Below are 12,864 nucleotides of genomic sequence, written 5' to 3' on the forward strand. Positions count from 1 at the left end.
ATTACCATACCGAATCTGCACTGATGTGGGAGAAGGCGTAAGAACAAGAAGAAAGGTAGCAATTATGTGCTGAAATAAATGCCTTAAAGGAAATTTTAGAAAAAAAGACCGTAGAAAAGCCAGTAATGCGACGATGACAACACTTCAGTCATGATGTAGCGCTACGTTGCATGTAAAATTCTGTTTGTTCAGTTAACACGTAATATCATATGACTGAATCGACTCTTGAATGTAGAATATTTCAGTTAATAATTAAGGTACAGATGATTGAGAGGCAAAATAGTAATAAGCTTGTTAGCATGTTTAGATGATTTCAAAGATATAAATTGGTCCACGCAGTGAGACGTTGTAGTCATGTACTAAATATGTAATTAGCAGCTTTCGACTGTGTGTGAAGTAGGAAAAAAGTTTGCGCTACACACACAACATCGGTCAAAGAACATCTGAACAGTTTTAGGCAGGATCTGTGTTAGTTTAATGTGATTTCAAAAAAATGGCCCTAAGCACTATGGGACTTAAGAGCTATGGTCATCAGTCCCCTAGAACTTAGAACTACTTAAACCTAACTAACCTAAGGACATCACGCAACACACAGTCATCACGAGCCAGAGAAAATCCCTGACCCCGCCGGGAATCGAACCCTGGAGTGGGAAGCAAAACGCTACCGGAAGAACACGAGCTGCGGAGGACGTGATTTCAGCCCTACATGATGGGGTTTTGAAATTTTTATCATCATTTTTATTTAAACTTATTTTTGGAACATTGAATTCTCTACTTCGTATATTTCCAAGGCACGAAGCACAGTTCATACTTCGTGTTACTGCATGCCTTAAACTGTACCAGCAGAAGTTACAGTTATTAGTAAGTTACAGTGCTGCTTCAACTCGTGAACTTCGTACAATCATAGGTCAGTGATTGACAACCGTAAACGTGAGTACCTTCTGTGAATATTTTACAAGCTGTCACATGCGACAGAGGTACTAATATGTGTATGGTTATTGTATATTACAGGATTCTTCACTGTTCTGAAGGTATTTTCACAGAAACAAGGGAGTCTGTAGTAACAGACCGAGTAAATTATAATTAGATTATTACTCTGTAATCAGTAGCCGGAAACGGTGTGCCTTACACCAAAATACTTAGAAGGTAATTTCTGAAAGTTTGTAGATGGCGTTTTGGTTCATCCTGCATACAACGAAGCGCGTTTCGCTTTCACTAATATAGGAACATCTGTAAAATTAGTTAGTAAATAAACCTAGTTTTTGTGAACTTATAGTCATTGTGTTATTGAACACTACATACAAATTCCGTTATTTTTATCTTAACATTTATTGAAATTTGATTAAAAGTTTGGTGACAGGGAAAAGTGTGTGGTCATCTCCGTACAAAAAAGACCATAACTTATCACAAATCATTCGTTTCATATCTCACAGAGAGCCCATACCAGTAATATCTTTCTGTGGAGCAAAAGTTTAACCTACAGAAGTGGGGGTACTGATGCACTGTGAATGATGGTTTGTGTTTTGTACGGTCCATTATATGCTCTCTAACTCTCCGCTCATATAACACAGTCGATGTGCACTTCTGACCTCTGATATTTTCGAAGTAAATTTTGTAACATAGATATTAGAAAGAGAATACATACAAAAAATTACTATGTAATTCGGAAAACCTTTCTTCTTCGTTACTTCAGGCAAGCATGCTGAAATGATTCGATAACAGTATCGCCGTTTTCTTTCTATGTTATAACTTCCATTTCATTTCAATTATTACATGCGCCTTCAACGTAACCTGTTTGTCTCATTCTTTGATACCAGAAAATACTTTTAATTCCGTAATTTTACTTTATGGTTACCACGTATTTGTCTAACTTCATTACTGGTTTGGGTTTGGTTTGATTTCTGAATGTATAATTCTAGTGACTAATCCATGTAATAACTAACCCTGCGACGCAGAATACAATTAATATACGTTGTAGCTCTATTTACACCACCGGTTATGTATGTGATTACTGCTTATAGTTCATTTTTTATGTAACGACTCAGCGAACATTCATGTTGTAGGTTTTTTTCTTGTGGTAATGTCTTCTTAAGACGGAGAGACGGTGTAAAAGTAACACAGTAAATCTGGACTAGATAGGCACTATGTCGGTGTAACATCCCCCTACCTCAGCGAGAATATGGGTGATGATGTCACGAGAATAGAATGCTTATACACCGTACATTTTATTACACTTACGGGTTACTGACAATACACCCTTTATAAACCTACTGGATATCTCTAGCACCCTGTAGTATAGGGTGGTTCATATGTGTAAAACCACCCTTACAAGCCAAAACTGGTGGATAAACAGAAAATTATAGTCAAGTAGTGAGAGATAAAAAATTCACTGCTATGTTTCCAACACGGCGTTCATTATAGAAACCGCCACTTAGAATGCAACTCGTAATTTTCACATAAAGTGTGGGTTATATGTCATATAAAATACTTAGGGAATTACACGCGTAATATGGTGGTGTCTTGCATTTGATAACAGTTTTATTAATTTTCAAATTATGTTGTATTTTGTACAGAACAAGGCAAATGCTGGTGACAAGATGTAAAGAGTACAGAAAGTGTTTCAAGTGCTGTCTAGCACGTCGTAAATATGTTGTTATAAGCTTCATCAATTCAGCGTGGACTTAAACCAATACATGTACTAGAATGCTAGTATAAGCATAAACATTCCCCTCCCTGAGGTGTGGAAGTTTTCTGATCTTCACCACACAAATAACTACCTTCAGACGTCACCACACGTGGAAATCTCATGTCTTTAAATCCAGAGTATTGGAGACCATTCCAGTGTAAATCGACGACGGATCCATCTTCCGGGAACTAGATGTCCAGATATGCCCTGACTGGTAGCCCTTGGTGAGGTGGGGCACCAGTGTGCTGCTAGTGGAGTGACCACTACGTTCTCCGACTTCGAGCCTCAGCTCGATAACAATAAAGCTCATAACCATGTGGTGAGTGACTGCAGTGACGTCGTGTAAGACTGTATTTGACAGGGGATACCATGCTAGTGTCATTACTGAGTGCTTTGGCTTCTTTGCTCCGGTGTCAGGTGTAACGTACAGAAGAATTGTTAATATATTTATAGTAAGATGTACAATGGAACCAGTGTCAAAGTAATTTAAGGGATAAGGTACAACCATATTTTTTCTCCCTGACGTAATTATTTTGACTCTATTATCCTAAGAAGAAGAGTACCTCAAGGGTATCCGCACATTGACAGTTGAACAGGTAGCTGAAGTGGAGTGACAATAAGCTCATTTCCAGAGCGGTGCTACAGATTATATTAAATGAACGCATAAGTGTGTAGCTGTTGTTTTCCTCTCCACTGTTTTGTAACTACCAGGGAATAAGTTTTGCTTTCGAAAAATGCACGCCTGTATGGCGTTTAATGCTATTCCTCCTATTTAAGATTGCATCTTAGCGGAAAGGTTGGTAATAAATCTCAGACTATGTCTAGCTCATTGTTATGCAAATGAGAGGAACGTATTGCTGGCAAGAACATAATATTTCGTAAACTAATAAGAGATACGTGAGCCTGCTCTGATAGAGTAGAACAGTAAGAAAAATAAGAATATCAAACCGACAAGTGATATACTTTTCAAAACAACAACTTGTAGCTGTGTAACATTTAAGTTTCTTCGACCAGTGTTTCGTAGTAGTTTAACAGCAGGAGTCTCTCACCATAGTTGTTGTTAATATGAGAGGTGACACGCCAGTCTCTCAGTTTAACAACACTGTCAGTCAGATTAATATTCATATTATATGTCATAATCTCAGTGTTCCCCAGTACCGCATTTGCTACATGTAGAAAATGACTTTTTACATGAGGAAATTGTCAGCAGAATGTTGGTGTAACTGCATGTGTAGCCTGTCGAGTACTTGTACCCGAGGGGCCGTAGTGGAAGCGACGGAGAACAAGGAGAGAGATGAGCTGTGGGCTGAGAGCAGCGACCAGCCTGTGTGAGTGATTCTGAGAAGCAGCACTCAGTGGATTAACCTGCACAAGGATTTCTGGCTGTAGCGCTCCCCTCTTTCCGCTTAGGTTCGGAGTAGGAGGGCGCTGGCCTGCAAAACATTTTATCTGGGCTAGGCGGCAATCCGTCACGAAGGTGACCAGTAGGCAGAAAGTGGATGGAGGAAGCTTTTCTAACGGAGACTACTGTAAACTGAGCCTTTGTGAAAACGGTGGGAATGCCATAAAACTCCGTGCATTTTGATGTTGGCAGCTGGGACAATACGGACAGAGCAGCTGGTGCAGAGGTTCAGTGGAGTTATTCCCTGACCCTAGGAAGTCGCCCGGTTCTTTTACCGAGCGGGAAAAGAACATATGTATGTCACAGCCACAACTGTATGGGAAGCCTAACTGCCTTCTTTCGGAAATTGGAAATAGTCAGTTTGTTATTTTTTTTCTTTTTGCCAATAACATGGCCATGCTTACCGTGAGAACGACACCTGCCTAGTCTAAAATTTTCTTTTTTCGGAAAAGGTAAATTTTGGGTCGCTGATTGGCTCTTCTCAAGATATACAAAGTAGAGACTTGCTCCCCCCATTGTGGGAACCCTGGTGCTGTGTCTGGGACGCCTAGTACGCCAACAGGACAGTCAAGAGGGGAGATTGAATGAGTAGAGGATAGTTCGGTTGCTTTGTACAATTGGGGGGGGGGGGCTGTTTCATTCTTGCTAAGTCGCCTTCCGCAACGAGGGTTGGCGGAAAATTGTAAATCTTAGCCAGCTTCGTCTTCTGGTGGGGAGCTTCAGGTCTTTCCCTGATGGGTGACACTTGAGCTGTATATCTCGTTGTGGACTAAGAGCCAGCGGCAGTGTCCAACTATACCGACAGTGGAACTGTATACCATATCGGACATATCGTGTGTCACGAGGGTGAACTTATTCGTCCTGAATCAATCGTCTGATGTTTAATTCCAGCACGAACCGTTATTCCTGTGAGTCAAAAATGGTTCAAATGGCTCTAAGCACTATGGGACTTAACATCTGAGGTCATCAGTCCTCTGTACTTAGAACTACTTAAGCCTAACGAACCTAAGGACATTACACACATCCAATCTCGAGGCTGGATTCGAACCTGCGACCGTAGCAGCAGCACGGTTCCGAACTGAATCACGTAGAACCCCTCGGCCACAACGGCCGGCCGCCTGTGAGTCAAATAGGTTTGGTCCGACCAGCGACACTGATATCTGTCGGAAATTCAGGGCTCTGGTAGAGAAGTTTCCTGCGTTCTGATAATCATAGAGCCAGTCTGTGTAATTTGCAAATTTTAGTGGACGCGTCAGAACAACACAGCTGCCACTGCGCGTCGCTCCTCGCCTACAGCGCGCCATTTTCTGCCACCGCCGGAATCATGGTGAAAGGGTAAAACACTGCTGTACTTGCGTAGCGTTGTTAAATGAGACCGGCAGCTGCCCGTTCTCCGGTAAAGCGTAGTTTGTGATCTATTTGGTCGTTGTCGACTCCATTTGAATAGAGTTGGGCCTCACAGTTTATTCATGTTTCGTTGTAAAAGGGCTTAATTCAAGCAAGAATTTGTGTATCTTCCTCCTCAATGAACGCTTTATCAATCAAACACCATCCATTTTCTGATTTGTGCTTCGCAATTTTTTTGTGTAAGATTTATCAGTTCGTTATAGTTATAAAAAGATTACGAAAAATTGTCATTATTTTTGGAAACTTAAATGTGCCACTCTTCTCATTCATACTCCCTCAAATATTCACAGTTTTATAATATTGTGGTGGTACATAGATACATCAGCAATTCATGGTTCAATCTTATTAAATTAATTAATCTGATTAATAACTTGAGTTCTGTAATGTTTTTGATTCTTTCTCATTGTGTCTTGTCAGTGGCTTCTGCGTCACTTCTTGTTAGATGTTTCGTTGTTGCTAACAACGCGGTGCAAGCTTTTGTAGAATAGATTAGTTTATGGGAATGTGTATGAAATTTAAAAGCAGGTTTTGTTTCATTGGCTTAGGCGTAAATGTGTGTATTATTTGAAGGGAGATGCGTGATGCATTGCATTCGAAACTTGCGGGAGTAGCAATTGACTTGAATGCTTACGAGAACCAAAGCTCTTGTTTGTAGTTAAAAAGGCTGCGCTCTGATTAAGTCCAAAATGGAACACGAACCAGCCATTAATACAGAACAAGGAAGGACGGCAGAAGAAGTTCATTTAAATTAGTCTGCAAACCGGTTACACATGTCAAATGCACTATATCCCGATGATGACGGTTTAGTTCACTCAGGAAACGACCGTGGAAACGTTGCCGAGGTGGCAGGGTCATGTAGGTTCTGTATAAACATAAAGAGGTAACAGTCCGATTTCGCAGGCAACGCGTCAGAGAGCAGATGAGGCGCGAGCGTCCAGCCCTGGTGACGTCACTAGCCATACCATTCAGAATCCACCATTCAATTTATGCAGAGTCAGAGAAGGGATGACAGAAAAGGGAAGAAAAGGGACGGTAGGAAGAAGACCAACGACAGGAGATCCTCAAAATGAAATTAGGGGGATTCTGACGCTACTAGACTTGGAGTAAAAGAGACAGGACGAAGTCATGAAAGAAATTAAGGAAATTCATAGGACGGCTTATGAATTTGTCGAAAACGTAAATCAGGTCAGGAATGAACTTAAGGGTGTAAAAACAGAGGTTGAAGACATTAGCAAAATTTCACATGAGACGTGAGAAGTAGCGGTCATACGTGACGCTATGACAGCCGGATTAGTAACACGAGATGCGCGGAAAAATTCCGGAACTACACGAGATCAGGCTTCGCTGGCAAAGGTCGAAGTGAGCTCATCGAAGAAGGCTATTTGTGCTTTTAAAACAGAGACAGAGAGTAGCTGAAAAGACACAGAAATAAATGTTAAAAATCAAAGTCGAGGAAACACGTCTCACTACCCATCAGAATGAGATGGTGGAAGAGATGAGACAAATATGCTACAGGGTTGCTCGTCTAGAAATTCAGCCAGAAGCAACAGCACTTCACTGTGAGTTTGTTGGCCACCAGGAATGTCAATGACAGATTTTTGTAACCCAACCTAGAGCCACATCCCGGCATAGGCCGATATAAGGCAGGAGCGCCTGGCCGAGCGTGAGGAGTCAGTGGCCCGTAGTTCACAAAGTACTGAGCGGGACCACAACTGCACATGGCTCAGATGTACGGATACATTACTACATGACTTCGATGACACGAGACGAGGGTACAGCAGCATTCGGGGGTCGATCGGCCGTGACATCGTTGGTCACGAGCTCCAAAATTTAGAGAATGTCTATGACCGCAGGATTATGAGTATTCCGACTTAAAACTTTTCTCTGAATTCAAAATTTTCAGGTTTACAAAGATAACCACAAATCATTACACCCGAAGTCATTGATTGCTCAGTATGATAGGATACTACCCGAGTCATGGCTAAACTGGAATTTGCTGTGGATACCTTGAAGGTTCAATAGCAAAGCACATGCGTAGCGTTGCAGCACACTGCCGCAATTAGGCGAATTCAGAGCGGCTTTCCTGGATACCTATTGGTCACAAGACACCCAAGAAAGGAGTAAACAGGAGAGCATGTTAGGGAAGAATTACGAAGCGTCTGGGTGTCGCAGTCCAGTAAAGCTTTTCCCGAAGCCTGTCAACAAGTTACCTGGTGGAACCGTGTAGTGATGCGGAGATAATGCGACAATGCTACAGGAAACTGCCATTGAGGTATCAGGGACTACTCAATGACAAATGTAATGACACAATAGAGTCATTCAAAAGTGCTCTAAAAAACCCGAAGGACCGAATGAGTCATGTTGTTGTTGCGGTCTTCAGTCCTGAGACTGGTTTGATGCAGCTCTCCATGCTACTCTATCCTGTGCAAGCTTCTTCACCTCCCAGTACCTACTGCAGCCTACATCTTTCTGAATCTGCATAGTGTATTCATCTCTTGGTCTCCCTCTACGATTTTTACCCTCCACGCTGCCCTCCAGTACTAAATTGGTGGTCCCTGGATGTCACAGAACATGTCCTACCAACCGATCCCTTCTTCTAGTCAAGTTGTGCCACAAGCTCCTCTTCTCCCCAATTCTATTCAATACCTCCTCATTAGTTATGTGATCAACACATTTAATCTTCAGCATTCTTCTGTAGCACCACATTTCGAAAGCGTCTATTCTCTTCTTGTCTAAGCTATTTATCGTCCACGTTTCACTTCCATTCATGGCTACACTCCATACAAATACTTTCAGAAACGGCTTCCTGACATTTAAATCTATACTCGATGTTAACAAATTATTCTTCTTCAGAAATGCTTTCCTTGCTATTGCTAGTCTACATTTTATATCTTCTCTACTTCGACCATCATCAGTTATTTTGCTCCCCAAATAGCAAAACTTCTTTACTACTTTATCTGTCTCATTTCCTAATGTAATTCCCTCAGCACCACCCGACTTAATTCGACTACATTCCATTATCCTCGTTTTGCTTTTGTTGATGTTCATATTATACCCTCCTTTCAAGACAATGTCCATTCCTTTCAACTGCTCTTCCAAGTCCTTTGCTGTCTGTGACAGAATTACAATGTCATCGGGGAACCTCAAAGTTTTTATTTCTTCTCCGTGGATTTTAATACCTACTCCGAACTTTTCTTTTGTTTCCTTCATTGCTTCCTCAATATACAGATTGAATAACACTGGGGATAGGCTACAACCCTGTCTCACTCCCTTACCAACCACTGCTTCCCTTTCATACCCTCGACTCTTAAAACTGCCATCTGGTTTCTGTACAAATTGTAAATAGCCTTTCCCTCTCTGTAGTTTACCCCTGCTACCTTCAGAATTTGAAAGAGAGTATTCCAATTAACATTGTCAAAAGTTTTCTCTAAGTCTACAAATGCTAGAAACGTAGGTTTGCCTTTCCTTAATCTTTCTTCTAAGATAAGTCGTAGGGTCAGTATTGCCTCACGTGTTCCAACATTTCTACGGAATCCAAACCGATCTTCCCCGAGGTCGGCTTCTATCAGTTTTTCCATTCGTCTGTAAAGAATTCGAAGTAGTATTTTGCATCCGTGACTTATTAAACTAATAGTTCGGTAATTTTCACACCTGTCAACACCTGCTTTCTTTGGGATTGGAATTATTATATTCTTCTTGAAGTCTGAGGTTATTTCGCGTGTCTCATACATCTTGCGCACTAGATGGTAGAGTTTTGTCAGGACTGGCTCTCCCAAGGTTGGTAGTAGTTCTAATGGAATACTGTCTACTCCTGGGTTCTTCTTTCGGCTCAGGTCTTTCAGTGCTCTGTCAAACTCTTCACTCAATATCATATCTCCCATTTCATGTTCATCTAAATCCTCTTCCATTTCCATAATATTGTCCTCAAGTACATCGCCCTTGTATAGGCCCTCTATATACTCCTTCCACCTTTCTGCTTTCCCTTCTTTGCTTAGAACTGGGTTTCCATCTGAGCTCTTGATATTCATACAAGTGGTTCTCCTTTCTCGAAAGGTCTCTTTAATTTTCCTGTAGGCAGTATCTATCTTACCCCTAGTGAGATAAGCCTCTACATCGTTACATTTGTCCTCTTGCCATCCCTGCTTAGCCATTTTGAACTTCCTGTCAATATCATTTTTGAGACGGTTGTATTCCTTTTTGCCTGCTTCATTTACTGCGTTTTTATATTTTCTCCTTTCATCAATTAAATTCAATATTTCTTCTGTTACCCAAGGGTTTCTACTAGCCCTCGTCTTTTTACCTATATGATTCTCTGCTGCCTTCACTATTTCATCCCTCAAAGCTACCCATTCTTCTTCTAGTGTATTTCTTTCCCCCATTCCTGTCAATTGTTCCCTTATGCTCTCCCTGAAACTTCGTACAATCTTTGGTTCTTTCAGAGTATCCAGGCCACATCTCCTTAAATTCCCACCTTTTTGCAGTTTCTTCAGTTTTAATCTACAGTTCATAACCAATAGATTGTGGTGAGAGTCCACATCTACCCCTGGAAATGTCTTACAATTTAAAACCTGGTTCCTAAATCTCTGTCTTACCATTATATAATCTATCTGATACCTTCTAGTATCTCCAGGGTTCTTCCATGTATGCAACCTTCTTTAATGATACTTAAACCAAGTATTAGCTATGATTAAGTTATGCTCTGCGCAAAATTCTACCAGGCGGCTTCCTCTTTCATTTCTTAGCCCCAATCCATATTCACCCAATATGTTTTTTCCTTCTCTCCTTTTTCCTACTGACGATTTCCAGTCACCCATGACTATCAAATTTTCGTCTCCCTTTACTACCTGAATAATTTCTTTTATCTCATCATACATTTCTTCAATTTCTTCGTCATCTGCAGAGCTAGTTGGCATATAAACTTTTACTACTGTAGTAGGCGAGGGCATCGTGTCTATCTTGGCCACAATAAGTCGTTCACTATGCTGTTTGTAGTAGCTTACCCGCACACCTATTTTTTTATTCATTATTAAACCTACTCCTGCATTACCTCTATTTGATTTTGTATTTACAACTCTGTATTCATCTGACCAGAAGTCTTGTTCCTCCTGCCACCGAACTTCACTAATTACCATTATATCTAACTTTAACCTACCCATTTCCCTTTTTAAATTTTCTAACCTACTTGCCCGATTAAGGGATCTGACATTCCACCCTCCGATCCATAGAACGCCAGTTTTCTTTTTCTTGATAACAACGTCCTCTTGAGTAGTCCCCGCCCGGAGATCCGAATGGGGGTCTATTTTACCTCCGGAATATTTTACCCAAGAGGACGCCATCATCGTTTAATCATACAGTAAAGCAGCATGCCCTCGGGAAAAATTACGGCTGTAGTTTCCCCTTGCTTTCAGCCGTTCGCAGTACCATAACAGCAAGGTCATTTTGGTTAGTGTTACAAGGCCAGATCAGCCAATCATCCAGACTGTTGCCCCTGCAACTACTGATAAGGCTGCTGCCCCTCTTCAGGATCTACACGTTTGTCTGGCCTCTCAACAAATACCCCTCCGTTGTGGTTGCACCTACGGTACGGCTATCTGTAACGTTGAGGCACGCAAGCCTCCCCACCACCGGCAAGATCCATGGTTCATGGGAGGAGGGAATGAGACATAATGAATTAAATTCGTAACGTGCATCTGGAGGAAATAATGACGGGCGGAATACAAATAGAAACAGGGCAACAAGAAACCACTATCAAGGCCAAAGATTTAATAATGAGCCTCAGTGGAATGACAGAAGTTAACGGGTGACGTATGGCGGCAACTTTCATGAAAACAGAAGTAGCAACAGAAGGGAAATGCAAAACTGTAACTGCTTTACGCAGCCGGTTCGAAACTCAGAGCAACATGATCATCAGAATGACGTAGAGGAAATCAGACGACCTAACCCCTCAAACAGAAACCGCAGCAAAGGTCCGTATAGGAACTGATAATCAGCCAATTCCGCCTCATTATCTCATTAAATTAGTGTTAAGAATCATTTGTTTCTTATGTATTTGTGTAGTTGCTTAGGGTATGATTTATAAATGTAATTAGAGGATAACATCTTCTCCTGTGACATCTGATCAACGAGTTTGGCGTTTTTAGTTTTCTGTCCAGCACTTTAACATTGATAATTTACCGCAAATTTGTGACGTACTGGTATCCTCTCATGTTTCACAGATGGAAATTTATTTCGTGGATAAGAATATAACGATTTCTCGGCGGAAACCTCTTGGGTTTCTGATAAAACTGGTTGGTTCAACACTTGAACATTGCTGTTTTAGTAGCTTGTCACGCCACAGCGAAGATGTGTGTTGTACCATCGTGAAAATTACGTAATGTTGCAATGTTTTGTCTTCTTCCTTTCATATTGTGTACATTGGTGGTGGGGTGTATACACGACATGCTGACCCATTCGAAATAAAGAGGCGGTAGTTGTGCCATAGAAGTTGATTTGTGAGTGGATCTTGGCGTGATTTGGATCATGCTACAGATACCAATGGGGGTATCTTACGAGAGGCGTATTGACGTTCGAGTATGGTTTCTTTTTCTCGCTGTAGTTCGATTAGGGTTATTGCCAGTGGGGAAATGTGTTCTCGTTGTGGTTACATTTATCCATAATCGCCTAGGGTGCGATATTTTTCGCAGGTGGTACTTTTCGTATGTGGTTATCGCTTACGGATTATCGCCAGTAGTGCGATGGTGTTTGCCTTTTGTTATTTCGATTGTGGGTCGCCAGCGCCAGAGGTGCATCGTCGGCAAATTTTTCTATTACGTAGCGTGAGCACGTAGAGTGAGTGTCATAGTAGCACGTTTTTAGATGAAGTGGCGAATGGGACCAGATGAAAATGCAAGATACAGATATTTATGCGCTAAAATTATTAAAAGACATGGTATTTTAGGTCATTGTAGCAGCTATTAATTGATGATATCTGTACGTCGATCTTTGAGAGTTATTGGTCGTTTTCAGAGGGAAAGGTGAATCGTGCCTATGTCTGATCTGTTCTGACAGCACAGAGAAGAGTATACAGATGGCGGTGAGCAGTATTCGACCCAGATTCTGCGTCAGATATTCTCATCAGCGTTCTCCTCCAATAAGTCGGCATCATGAGATGTATCAAAGTCCAGATTAGTGTGCCGGCCGAGGTGGCCGAGCGGTTCTAGGCGCTTCTGTCTGGAACCGCGCAACTGCTACGGTCGCAGGTTCGTATCTTGCCTCGGGCATGGGTGTGTATGATGTCAAACGGTTCAAATGCCTCTGAGCACTATGGGACTTAACTTCTAATGTCATCAGTCCCCTAGAACTTACAACTACTTAAACCTACCTAACCTAT

This window comes from Schistocerca gregaria, chromosome X (assembly GCF_023897955.1).
Source record: "Schistocerca gregaria isolate iqSchGreg1 chromosome X, iqSchGreg1.2, whole genome shotgun sequence".
Taxonomy (NCBI): Eukaryota; Metazoa; Arthropoda; class Insecta; order Orthoptera; family Acrididae; genus Schistocerca; species Schistocerca gregaria.